A 12,403-nucleotide genomic window follows, 5' to 3' on the forward strand; every position below is an offset into this window, starting at 1 on the left:
ATGGCACCGTGGCAAAACCAGTACACGCTTTTGTCATTTGGCAGAGACAACTAAATTACTACTGGTTATCATGGTGTGCAAGCCATGAATTGCACTAAGTCCATGAAACCTCTCCTCCAAATAGACAGTGTGCCATCTCTTAAATATTTGCTCCTTACATCATTTCTAATTATTTTCCCCACGATCTGTGTTCTTTTCAGGTATCCTCCAAGACACTATTGATAACTCCTCCATATTGTGCAAAACTGTACCTTCATTAGTTCAGAAAAACATGCGGAGGTTCAATTGACACCTACAACATAAGGGACCTCTATCTCCACCTACCGGTGCCGTCTGGCACCACATTCAGATTACCGATCTTATCTATCACATCTCCAACTTTATTCTTATTTTTACAAATTCTAATGAATGGGTTGTGATTTGTTTGCCTGGATTCCCATAGCATTTAAACATTTAACTGGTCACTTTAGGGAAAGCCCATCAAAACTTTCTCCTGTACAATAAATCTCACCATTTGTCACCTACACCAGTGCCCTTGTCGGCAGACATTATTTATTCAATCAGTCTGTTATACTTCTTGATACACATTTATATTCATCATCGAATTGCGTGGGGATAATTATAATTTTTCTGCTCTAACTTTTGTTTGACAACACTATTACTCGTGTCTGGATTACCCCGCTAAACTGCACTATCCCAAAAAATGTTCTTATAAGTTGTTGGGGTCCTTTATATGGTTCAATGATTTACAATTTAACTAACCTTCGTCATTGTGTACTAACCATTCTTTTATACGTGCTCATCATATATAGTAATTCCTATAACAAATCTCAACGCACTGCTGGCCCATTACTGAAAAAAATGTAGTTACAATTAAATTATGTAAATCATGACTATAATTAAAAAAAATTGTGTCCATACAAGATATGTCTTAATGCTACAGTAAATTATATTACATGTGAAAACATGTAACTACAGGCCATACATACATTGTAATTAATGAATTTCCACATGTGTTAGTTACAATTGGAATTTTCATTTATTTTAAATATGCTTTCTTTAATTTTTTTGCATGTCTTCACCTTTTTTAATCTTAGCCATTAGTAATTAATTTTTTGATAGTGCATTTTCATAATTATATATTTATATACCAAAAAATCTTTTTCAAGAGTCATTGAAAATGTAAAAGTCATGACTCATGTCACACTTACAGCCTTAGAATCGGTCTATAAAAAAATATATATATGAAAAAAAACTTTGATTAAGGCTCCGCTTTGGACCACTGCCTTAGAATCGGTCTATAAAAAAAATATATTAAAAAAAACTTTGATTAGGGTTCCACTTTGAACCACTGAGGACAAGTGGAACAAAATTCTAACTCTTTGGCAACATGTTATGTCCAATTCCAGTCACACATGCTTGATTTCCTCCTAACATTTAGAAGTGGTTGGTTTTCATGCAGGAGGAACAGGTAGGGGTGAGGGCATCATAGGAGTAGAAATCAATTTTAAATAAGTGCATTAAGAATTTGTTGGAAGGCCTACAGCTTTTGAAGCACTACCAATGATGCTCCAGCAAGAATCTAAAGAAGGACCAGCCTCATGACTCAATGGATTGAGGCAGAGTGCCACTGAGGAGTTGCAAATGATCAACCTCCTACCTGACAGCACCTGTGCAGCTTAGATATAGTGCACACGTATTGCACTCTATAAGTACACTGTGCAGTCATATTTAACTTACTGTCCAGGAGTAATCCAGACTGTCAACATCAAACCCCATCAGTCCCTTATTTGTCATTGTTCCATGGTACCCAGGTCCTATTATATAGAATATCAGCATGTCCCATGTGCCTTATTGCACCCACTTGTGCACCCTCACTAAACATTAAATAGCATGTACAGAGTAGTTTAAAGTCGGTGAGCGTAATCATGGCAATTCTCAGTACTAGAAATAGCTAATATCACACACAAGACTAAACGTGAAGGAGGAGGTGGGTAAAATCGTGGCTTGCTGCAGAGGTATGTACTAGCAAGCTAAGAATCAAATCTATCAAATCAGTACAGCAGCAGATAAGCTAAAGTCTGAATAGTATGTATATGGAGTTGTGACTGCCAGGCAGTCACACGCTCTCTGAAATTCAGCTATCAATTTCAGTGTCCTAGTCAATGATCAAAGCTTGGAATTGGAGTAAGCAGCTGTAAGTGAGCCAACTTCACAGTGATCATCTTTTACAAAATTAGAAGATTGTACACCACAAAAAAAGCAATTTGTTCCATAAGGAGGTACATAATAAAAGAACCGCAAAATATACATGTAGTGCCTGAATACAGCCACTTTCCTTTGGAATAGAACTGCAATCAACTCATCAGCCATCTGCAGTTCCTTGGTTAACAGTACTGGATTAAGCGTAAGAGAAAGGTAGCTTTGCTCTATTTGCGTCTATCCACAATTAAGAAACCCTAATCACATGTCGCAATTTAAGGGCATGTGCACTAGCCATAACATGGAAAGGGCAGTCACACTGTAGGAATGAAAGAGCAGGTCAGGAGCCTCAGTTTTGCTGAATTCTGCTTCCTTCGACAGTCACAGAGCTAGCCTGGCACATAATCTCATAAGATAATTTATGCCAAATGTTTTATTACTTGATAACAAGGACAAGAAACAAATAAAAAAAATAACGTTTGTTAAAAAGAAAACTGAGCTAGCCTGGCAGGTTCAATCATATTGTTTGATTTTCCACCCGTGAAGCAAAGGGACTTTGCACTGCAGGCCAAAACACTAAGATTTAAAACATGTATGTGAAATAAAGTATCCTTCTGTTCAAGATGTACTGGGGAAGAGAAGGGATGTGTAGAGACACAAATTAACATTAGACCCAAGGAAAAATGGGCATGTTGCTGTAACTAATAATAGAATACCAAAAAGAATGTACTCATTGGTTTCTTCAGCCTGAAGAAGCAGTGATCGAACACTCCCTAACTACCAATGATTTTCAAAAAGAGGATGGAAAGCAAGCAAGCAAGCAAAGCAAGGACACACACTTTAGTAAGGTTTATACTCTCAGTAGAAGTCCAGCAGTTACTTCACCAGCAAAGCGCAAGATGAGGAAGATTCCCTCATCAGGAACACGTTTAGAACATTCTATTTAAAAATTTAAAAAAATTGTCAGTAAATTCATATCCCCGGCTTTTGAAACGTTTGTGATGGACACAGACTCTGGAACACAGGATTCCGAAATCCAAATCTTAACTAGCATTCTCCCACACTTACTTACCTGGGAAATCTATCAATTATTTTGGCTAATGAGTAAAAACTGCAGGCACCAAACACTTGAAAAGCATTTCAAATTGGACTGAGGTCACCCCCAACACAAACTTTAAAATAACAAGGTCTGGTAAAAAAAACAATTGGTCTGGCATTGGCAGCCAGTCTTTTAGTTTTTTCAACGTTTGTTTTGTAAAGGGTTTTGGAAATTTGTATTGTTGGATAAGCTGCTGAGTCCTCGACAATGTTTACCAAAAACAAAACTGGCTAAAATCAAAACAGTTTTTTGGTCTCAAAAAAGCACACATTGACATAGTTGTCCCAAGCATTGACAGAAACAGTAAGTATAGATGTGCTTCTTGTGAAAGAGCAAAATTCCAAGAGTTACAGAGGATGAAGTGGGCTAACACACTTCCCGATGCTGTATTAAATGTAGGAAAAACGTGAATGAAACAACAAATCAATGGATGAAAAGGGACAACTATGAAAGCCCTAACATTTCTAGACTTTCTATATAATTTTAGTAAAATCAAAAGATCTTGGCTACTGCCAGAATCAGAAAAGATTTATTGATAGTTAAAGCCCCCGTTACTTTCAGGAACAAAATAAATGTCCAGTTTCTGTACTTCCTAAGTAAGTAACAATGATCATTCATCATCAGCACCCGCTTCTTTGCAATAATTTGAACAATTTTCAATGTGCTCTGGTTAGGCGAGAAGCCAATCCAAAAGACTGTACGACTGAATGGGGATGGTACAACCCACCAACGGCAAATTGGCTTTCAGCCATGTTTATACAGTCTTCGTCATAGAAGTGTGTCGCAGGTTAATTAACATGCAAAATGTTGTGAATACTGACAAACTCCGTTGGTTTGTGGGGTTATCTCCAAAGACACCTTCTTTCTTGCTCAACACTAATCTTTATACTATGCACAATCTGCTGTTGTAAAAGATCTGTGAAGCACTATCTTGACATTTACACTGTTAATGAAAACAACTTTTAATGGAACGCTAAAGGGCATACAACACATAGTGGGACAGGGGCACAAGAGACTTTTCCGGCTGCTATTTGTGCCCTTTGGACTCATAGTAAAAGGACTACAGATGCTTGTTCAACCCTTTCTATAACATGGATTACACCAGAGCACCTTGAGATTCCATGGGACAAAGCTCTCAAAAATTAGGGAATCATTTGCCTTTCTTATTGTGCCATATTGTGGGTGCTGAGGCTAAGAGGCCATCAGGCACTTCATTGACTGTGAGATATATAGGTGGCGCACAGTCACTGTATCCACTGGATGCCTTTTTTGAGGGGGATGCATGGGTCCCATTGACCTGCAATGCATTCACTAAAGGTGGATGCAGCCAATCACTACACTAGTCTGCACTAATCTGTAGGTGGATCTCTGCTCTCTTCTGAAACAGAAAAAGCACGGAGAGGCAATATAAAAATTTCAAAGCACAAATGCACAGAACATAAATTAATCCGGACTCTTCAATGATATCAAAAGTGATCCTTTAATGGATTCGTGGACCCCTTGTGGCGTGAGATGATGGAACAATATAGCCAACGTGTTTCGCCCTAGATGGGGCTTCCTCAGGGCAACTGTCAGATCGTCCAATCCTATAATGGTCACCGATGTCCATCGATCACTATATCAAAATACTCTAAATTCGTATGACCTTATTCCATTAATACAAATATACACAAGGAAAACACTCTCAATTAATCTTCCACTTTGATCAAGATCCCACAGTTGCTTAAATCACGGCCCAAACTGTTCAATATGCATTCCATATTTTCAAAATTCTTCTGTTCACTCTGATAGGTGACAGTCCTAGGGGTGAAGGGTACTCAGCAAAAGTTACTGCATTCCAGCCTCAGAGAAGACCCCGTATTCCCCCTCCCGCCCTAAACCCGAAGACATATAGCGGAGGCTAGGTCACCAATTCTACTAAAAGGCCGACTTGTGAGTGGGGCAGTGCACTGTAGTTGTAATGATGCCGGTCCCAGGTCTACTAAAAATACAGCTCTACAGACATGCAGCAATGAAAACAAAATACCACCAGACTGAGATGCTTTCCAGAATTATAGGTATATAATGAAAAGGAGATTAGGGTCAGCAATTATACACCTCTCATAATTACTATGAGTTGCTAGGGTTTCCTTGTAAAATCACAAACCTTCTGGAAATTATCTGAAATGTTGTGAAACGAGTAGCCGAAAGACTCCTCCAAATCTCCAGATATGCATGTCTGTAAGGATGCATGTGAATCTTGAATATCACAAATCAAGCTATAAAGTATTGGAGCAATGTAAAAAGCAGGGGGACGTTTGTGAGGTGCCCTTCGAAGGCAACCCACTCCAGACCCTTCTCAAATGTTACTCTGCTTTGTCCAGTGCTACAATGCTTTGTTGGCTGATTTGCACTATTCGGATCCACACTCCTTTTAGACATATATATCCAGAGACATGGATAAGTTGGATTCATGAGGTGAGGTAAGGAGGGGTGGGGGTGAACTGCTATGCCTCGAAAGAGTAAGGGAGTGGGATAAGTAGCTAGAGGGTTATTAAATGGGGTTGCATGGATCTGGAATTACACAGAGAGTATCTTCTCCTATTTGCTGTGCATTTAAAGACATAGGTCAAAATATCAGGCTCCCTCTTCTGAGGGAGCTTGGTGTTTACTTTCTCTAACTTCAGAGTTAGAGAATTGATTTGACAATCTGAAGAGTGTGAAATGTAAGGCTTTTTTCTAGCACACAACAAAATTTAATTGTGTAAATGAACTGTACAAATATATCAGAATTAGGGAAGTACAATTAAAGTACATAATTTGTAATTCTGAACTGTAGTGGAAACAAATACTTTAATATGTTCAAATCAATACACTAGTTGACGCATTTCCCACACATTGTTTGTGCGCTCTAACTTTTTATCAGTAAACTGTATGCGTGTTCAAAATGTAATGGTGATTTCAACTGAAAGGATGTTGTCTGTAATGGCACTGCGCTACCACACCACGCATACTCCAGCCCCTCTATGCCACGCCACTCCATTCTATGCCATCCCACTCTACACACCACTTCACTCTACTACAATCTATGCCACTCCACAACACTATGACACTCCACTCTACGTCACTTTGACACTCCACGATATGCTACTCCACTGTATGACACTTTACTACACTCTTTGCTACACCACTCTATGCTTCCACTCTATGCTACTCCACTGTATGACACTTTACTACACTCTTTGCTACACCACTCTATGCCCCTCCACTCATCTCCACTCTATGCCCCTCAACGCCACTCTACAACACTCTATGGCATGCACCTCCACTCTAATCCCCTCCAAAACGGTCCAACACTCCACTAACTTTTATCCAAGCTGTACAGTAGCCATGGCGGTGTACAATATGACTAAAACACATTAGCAAAGCTAACAGATATTGCATAGGCCAATGCTTGTTTGCATCTCCAATTCTTTAGTCTGCCCGTACTGTGGTAATAGCACGTAATACTGGACCAGCCATTACCACACAATGTCCCAGACATGATCTACAACAGGGTACAGGTCTATAAATTAAACTTCCAAACAAAGGTGCATGAAACGGATATGAATGACATTTGCTAAAGGTACTATAATTTGTGCACTTTATTCCTTTTAATAATTCATGTTTTTCACATTTCAATAACCTTTAGTTGTGCTATAAGCAAGGTGACATAACTAGATAAATAAAGACGCCATCGGCTGTCTGCAAGACGCCGCAATGCCACATTTACATATACACACATACACACTTCAGTTCAGTAGGAGGGGTAGGTCCTAAATCAATCAGTTTTAATATCATCTACATTCCCCGTTCCTAGATACACGTATCTGATGAATGAACTTCCCGCGCCAAAAGATATGTCAGGCAGCTATCTTCCATGCTGTACAAATTCACTTCCTTTAATTTACTCATTAAATATGCCAGCTCCTCTCTCAGCAGGGAGAGTGGGGGTTCAGAGTGTAACACAGGTACAGACATGGAGCCGCATCAAGAACAGGAGACAGTGGAACTAACCAGGGCTCGAGTCGGGGGACCACGTGGGTGGACGGCATCCCCCCACTTATTTTAGCAGGAGCTCGATTACTGGAGCAAATGGAGCCACACATTCACTCTTTGGCCTCTCTGGGGCGAGATCGCAGATCATTCAGAACGCTGCTCACGCGCATGCTTCTCCGATGCAATCGCATCTGAGGGGTGAGTGAGGGGAGGCAATGAGTCTGATGGTGCAAGTCACCTTTCGTGACTTCACTTCCTGTTGTGACGTCAGAGTCCCCCCACTTATTTTTTTAGGACTTGTGCCCTGGAACTAACCTCCTAAATAACTCTGTAAGTATTCCAGCACTTCTGCACAAGTGTCTGCGCCTGGGAGCTGATGGAAGTTAGTCTCCAAACACAACAAGCACTGGCGTTGCCAATAGGTCTCGCAGTAGGAAAGTTGGAGCTATTGGTTTTGTAAATGACAAAGCCCTTTATGTTTTTAAAATGAAAATAAAAATAAAAGGCATTGGTATTTGCAATTGTAATAGCTCCAACTTTCCTACTGCGAGACCTATTGGCAACGCCAGTGCTTGTTCCTTCTTAAAGTGAGGTTGCGGCCTGCCACACCGTCCGCTGTGTCAAATTGTGCAGGCTGACGTCACTCCCTCCCCCCTCGAGTATACAGACCCCTCCCCATGGAGATTGGTTAGAAATACAATACTTTTAGCTGGAAAACAAAAGTGTGTTTCTCGGAAGTTTTAGGAAGCGAAATTGCCACAGCCCATTACAAAACTGTCACCTTTGTGAATTCTAAAGCTGAACAAGATGATGAAACAACTTGCTATAAAAAGTAACTTTAAAAACGTGGTTGAAAACAATTAGAATTAAAAAAAATAGAAGGGAAACATTTATGTAAAAGAACATATTTCACGGGCGGGGCTGGCGCAGAGGCTGCGAGTTTGGATCTGCTATCTGGAGTCTGGGTGGGTTGTGTTATGCGGCATTGGAGTGGGTGTGTTATTATGCAGAGTCTGGCTTCGATGTGTTGTCTGGGTGGCAAATGATATGTGACATTGGAGTGGGTGTGTTGTTATGCAGAGTCTGGTTTGGATGTGTTATGTGGCATCTCTGCAGAATTCGAAGGGGGGAAACGGAGACGTCGGAGAGTGAATAAGAAAGAGGCAGAGGAAGTGAGACAGGATGGAGATTCGAAGGGGGGAAACGGAGACGTCGGAGAGTGACTAAGAAAGAGGCAGAGGAAGTGAGACAAGATGGAGAGAGGGTCAAGGCCGAGGAATAGGAAAGATAGGCACATGACGAAAGAGAAATTAGGGTAGACTGAAAGGAAAGAGGGGGGGGAGAAGGTCACAAAAGAAAGACTGGCAGTGAAACAGAGGCGGAGGAAACTGAGGAGGCAGAGTGCGAACACAGAGTAGAATGGCTTGTGGGAAAAGGCAGATTGCGATAAAGCAGAGACGTATAGACAGACGGACGGAGGTGCGGAAATGAAAGACTGGCAGTGAAACAGAGGCAGAGGAAACTGAGGAGGCAGAGTGCGAACACAGAGTAGAAAGGCTTGTGGGAAAAGGCAGATTGCGATAAAGCAGAGACGTATAGACAGACGGACGGAGGTGCGGAAATGTTAACAATGGGATAAGACGGGTAGGAGATGAAAGGCAAGAACAAAAAAATGTGAACAAATGCGTGCGCCGGGAAACTGAGCCATGAATAATTAGGGGAGGAGAAGCCGAGAAGCCGCAGAGCGCACGCTGGGCGAAGCCCTTTGATGTGCTGTGCGGCCGTTAAAAAAATGCAATTAGGAGGGAGGGAGGCTGATGCGCGTGCTTGTTTGGTCACGTGATTCACGTGAACTTAAAGAAAACCGCAGCAAGAAGCCCTTGGTTTGACGAGGATTTTGAGGACATGAATTCTCACTCCGCTCAATGCGCTTGCGCGCATTGATAGGTCGCGAGACCTAAAACGGTAGCTCGTAGTTCAATGGAATACCCCATATGTCCCAGAAATCAGCATGCAACGTGTCAACCACATATTCCAATAACTGGAATGCCTCAGCCATTCATCTTTCCCATGTCGAAACAGGGAATAGTACTTGATGTAGTGGGGGTTACAGAGGAAGAAGGCAGCAAGCACTACATAGAACATGGTGCTAGATTGAATTACCGAAGCTAACATTGCCTACTTTAGGGAGAGTTCATTTCTAGTTCATGGAATCACTATTCATCCCATCAAACGCACATATACACGTCGTAACACCAGTTGTTTATGTACGTAAGGGAACATAAGTGACACAAATAAATTAAATAAAGTAAATGGAAGAATAACTGTGCAGCAAATGTTGCACTTGGCAAATGCATTTTGAATGTAAAAACGTAGTACAGGCCTTCAGCGAAATGTCCTGCTTTTATTTTCAACTAAACGGGGTTCTCGCAAGCTTTCTTTTAGCAAACAATTCAAGAGAGGCCGGCAGCTGGGACAATGGTTTAAGCCTAAAGGGCGCCCCTCCCCCCGGCACTTAAATCACAGCTAACACTGCCTTCCTCCTGAAATCCCCAGTGACAGATACTCAAACTGGAAGACTAAGCATCCTTTATCAGATGTCCTGCCTCATTCCTTTCCTTGATTTAATTTCAAGTGCCCTAAGGCCATATGCAGTACTAATCGAACATTGTAGTGTATTACCCACATTTCAGAGACATTAAAATAATTGCACCCTTCACTCTTTGTATTCAGCAAATGTAATTATTTTTGTGGTGAATACATCGGGTATGGTTATATGTTATACGACCTCCAGTTCACCTTAGAGGAAATCCTGTTCTTGCCCTTTGGTTTAACCTCTCGTTTCAAAGTATTTAGTGCGAAGACACATCCTGGTTATGATTTACGCACTCTAGTAAGTTTTGGATGGCATGAGTTACTATATTACAAGCTTAAATGACATCATTAAATCGCACAGAAATGTGGCACTATGTCACTGAACTAAGTTCGGAAGAGGAAAACCTCACATCACACTTTTTTCAGAGTTTACAGATCTCAAGCTCAAAAGGAATTAAAGCTGATTATTCTGCGGCACACACAATGTAAACCGACTGCAGAAATGCTATCCCAAACAACAGGCAGAAGCTAGGAGAACGCACCTTACCTACATCAAGAACTTTAAACATTCGGTATTCTGTGTAAACTGTAATTTACAAGCACCCGGAATTACATTTCGCCAGCGACTGACTAGCCACATCTAGTTTAAAATAAGTGATCGCACCAATGAGTAGAGCTTATGTATATTTCTACAGAAAGCAATTACACCGCAAAATGGGAGATATCCATGCTACACATCTCTATACACAAAAAAATGTAAGAGACCTGTGAAATATTGAGAGCAAACTGAAACCTCATTGAGAGTACTGTGTACCAAACAAAGCTCATCGGTGTACTAGCTAAACAATTCATTCTACACCCTACCAAATCTCTATGATCAACCTAATAATTACTTCCACTGTTAAATTGTTGAGGTTGTTTCTCAAAAACAAATGGTTTCGGCCTTTTTTATTACACAATTTGTCTAAGTCATTAAGTTTCTCCCACTGCGACCAAATTAGGATATTATGGGGCTAGCGAGCCGTTTCGAGGGGGATCTATTTAATGAACATTAATGTTCTGCTACCGGATGATGTAATTTAGTTGCTATCGGGGTTGTAATAACCAGCATCAAGGAAATAATTTGCCAGGGAGGGGGATTCCTGCTAAAGTTCTGTCAGACGCGGGGGATACCACAGGGGACGATTACTCTTTCATTGTAATAAAAGTAGCAGAATGAATTAGAAAGGCAGGTCCTCTAGTCGCATTGAACTGGCAGGGCTCGGGCTGACTATCTACTGGAGAGGATTTGGGCAGCCACAGTCTGGTCCTTCCTCAGCACACCCATTATTCCCTCCCCAGGCTGGATTTGCACAGCTCAGCCTCTCAGCAGGAAGTTTGTGTGCTAATGAGGGAAGCTGAGTGACTGGAGAGTGATTCCTATGCAACCTTCTTTGTCATCCTCCCAGGGGGAAGCCAGGGGCCCCTCAATAGCCTGCAGCACCACAGGGTTCAGAGCCCATCCTGACCTCCCTACCCATGGGTGAGGGTAAGCATCAGCTTCACCCAAGCAGTGTCAACGCTCAAGAAAGGCAGGGAGCGCTTACCTTGGAGATGTGTCAGGCAGATGCTAGGGGATCAAACCTAAACTCCCATCCGGCTCCCGGCGAGGAGGCCTAACGGGCGAGTGGAAGACGTGTGACAGCGAGTTCCAGAGGCCGGCTCTAGCCTCGCTTGTCCCGGTACACAGCAGACGTACACAGCTCTACTCCCCTCGGCCTAAACACTGGTACTGAATCCAGCTGCTGCTGCTACAGTCAGACGGGCGACGTCAGACGAGAGTGCGTGGTGCGCATGAGCGCGGACCTTAAAGGCGCACACACGGCTGCGGGAAGATTTGGCAGCCATGTTTGGTTGTTCTTATCCAGTTTCTGCCCCTTACTCTGCTCTCCCTTACTCTGCTCTATTTTAATTACCCTTTTACCGCTAATTGGAAAAATATATCGACAAAAAAATTACCGTTTTCATATGTCTCAATATGATGTTGTGATGATTAAACGGTTTGAATGTTTGCTTTGACAAATTCTTTTTGAGGCTGAAATTGACAATAGTGGATTTCCGGATTGGAAACGTTTTTTTATTAAATGCTTTGCATTAACACTTCTGTTCATATACGTTTAGATCGACTATGGCTAAGGCCTGCATTTTAAAATGGTTAACAGTGTTTTATTTATTTTATGTAATGCGATTTTATATAGCGCCAACTTTACCCGAAGGTGTCGGAGCACTTTTCAAAAGGACCAGTTACATTACATAAGGACTTCAAAGTAGATGAGTTACATAAAAGATACCCCACAAAAAATCTAAATTCACATAAGAACGGTAGTAAGTACAAAAGTCTACTACAGATACTAGTGGCTAGAGTTACATATATACACGTTGCGAATTAACTCAAGCCAAAGATACAAACAGATACACTCTAAATTCACATACAAACGATAGTAAGTGCAT

At 41.4% G+C, this 12,403-nt stretch overlaps 1 protein-coding gene across 1 annotated transcript in view; it reads right to left on the reverse strand.

The window, feature by feature from the left end:
- EVI5 (ecotropic viral integration site 5) overlaps positions 1–11,725 on the reverse strand; it is a 936,315-nt gene extending 924,590 nt beyond the window's left edge. Inside the window, exon 1 of the mRNA XM_078646330.1 lies at positions 11,500–11,725. The gene's annotated coding sequence lies outside the window, so the exon portion shown is untranslated. The remainder of the gene's footprint in view (positions 1–11,499) is intronic.
- Between the last annotated feature and the right edge of the window lie 678 nt (positions 11,726–12,403).

The sequence above is a fragment of the Lissotriton helveticus genome, chromosome 1_1 (assembly GCF_964261635.1).
Source record: "Lissotriton helveticus chromosome 1_1, aLisHel1.1, whole genome shotgun sequence".
Taxonomy (NCBI): domain Eukaryota; kingdom Metazoa; phylum Chordata; class Amphibia; order Caudata; family Salamandridae; genus Lissotriton; species Lissotriton helveticus.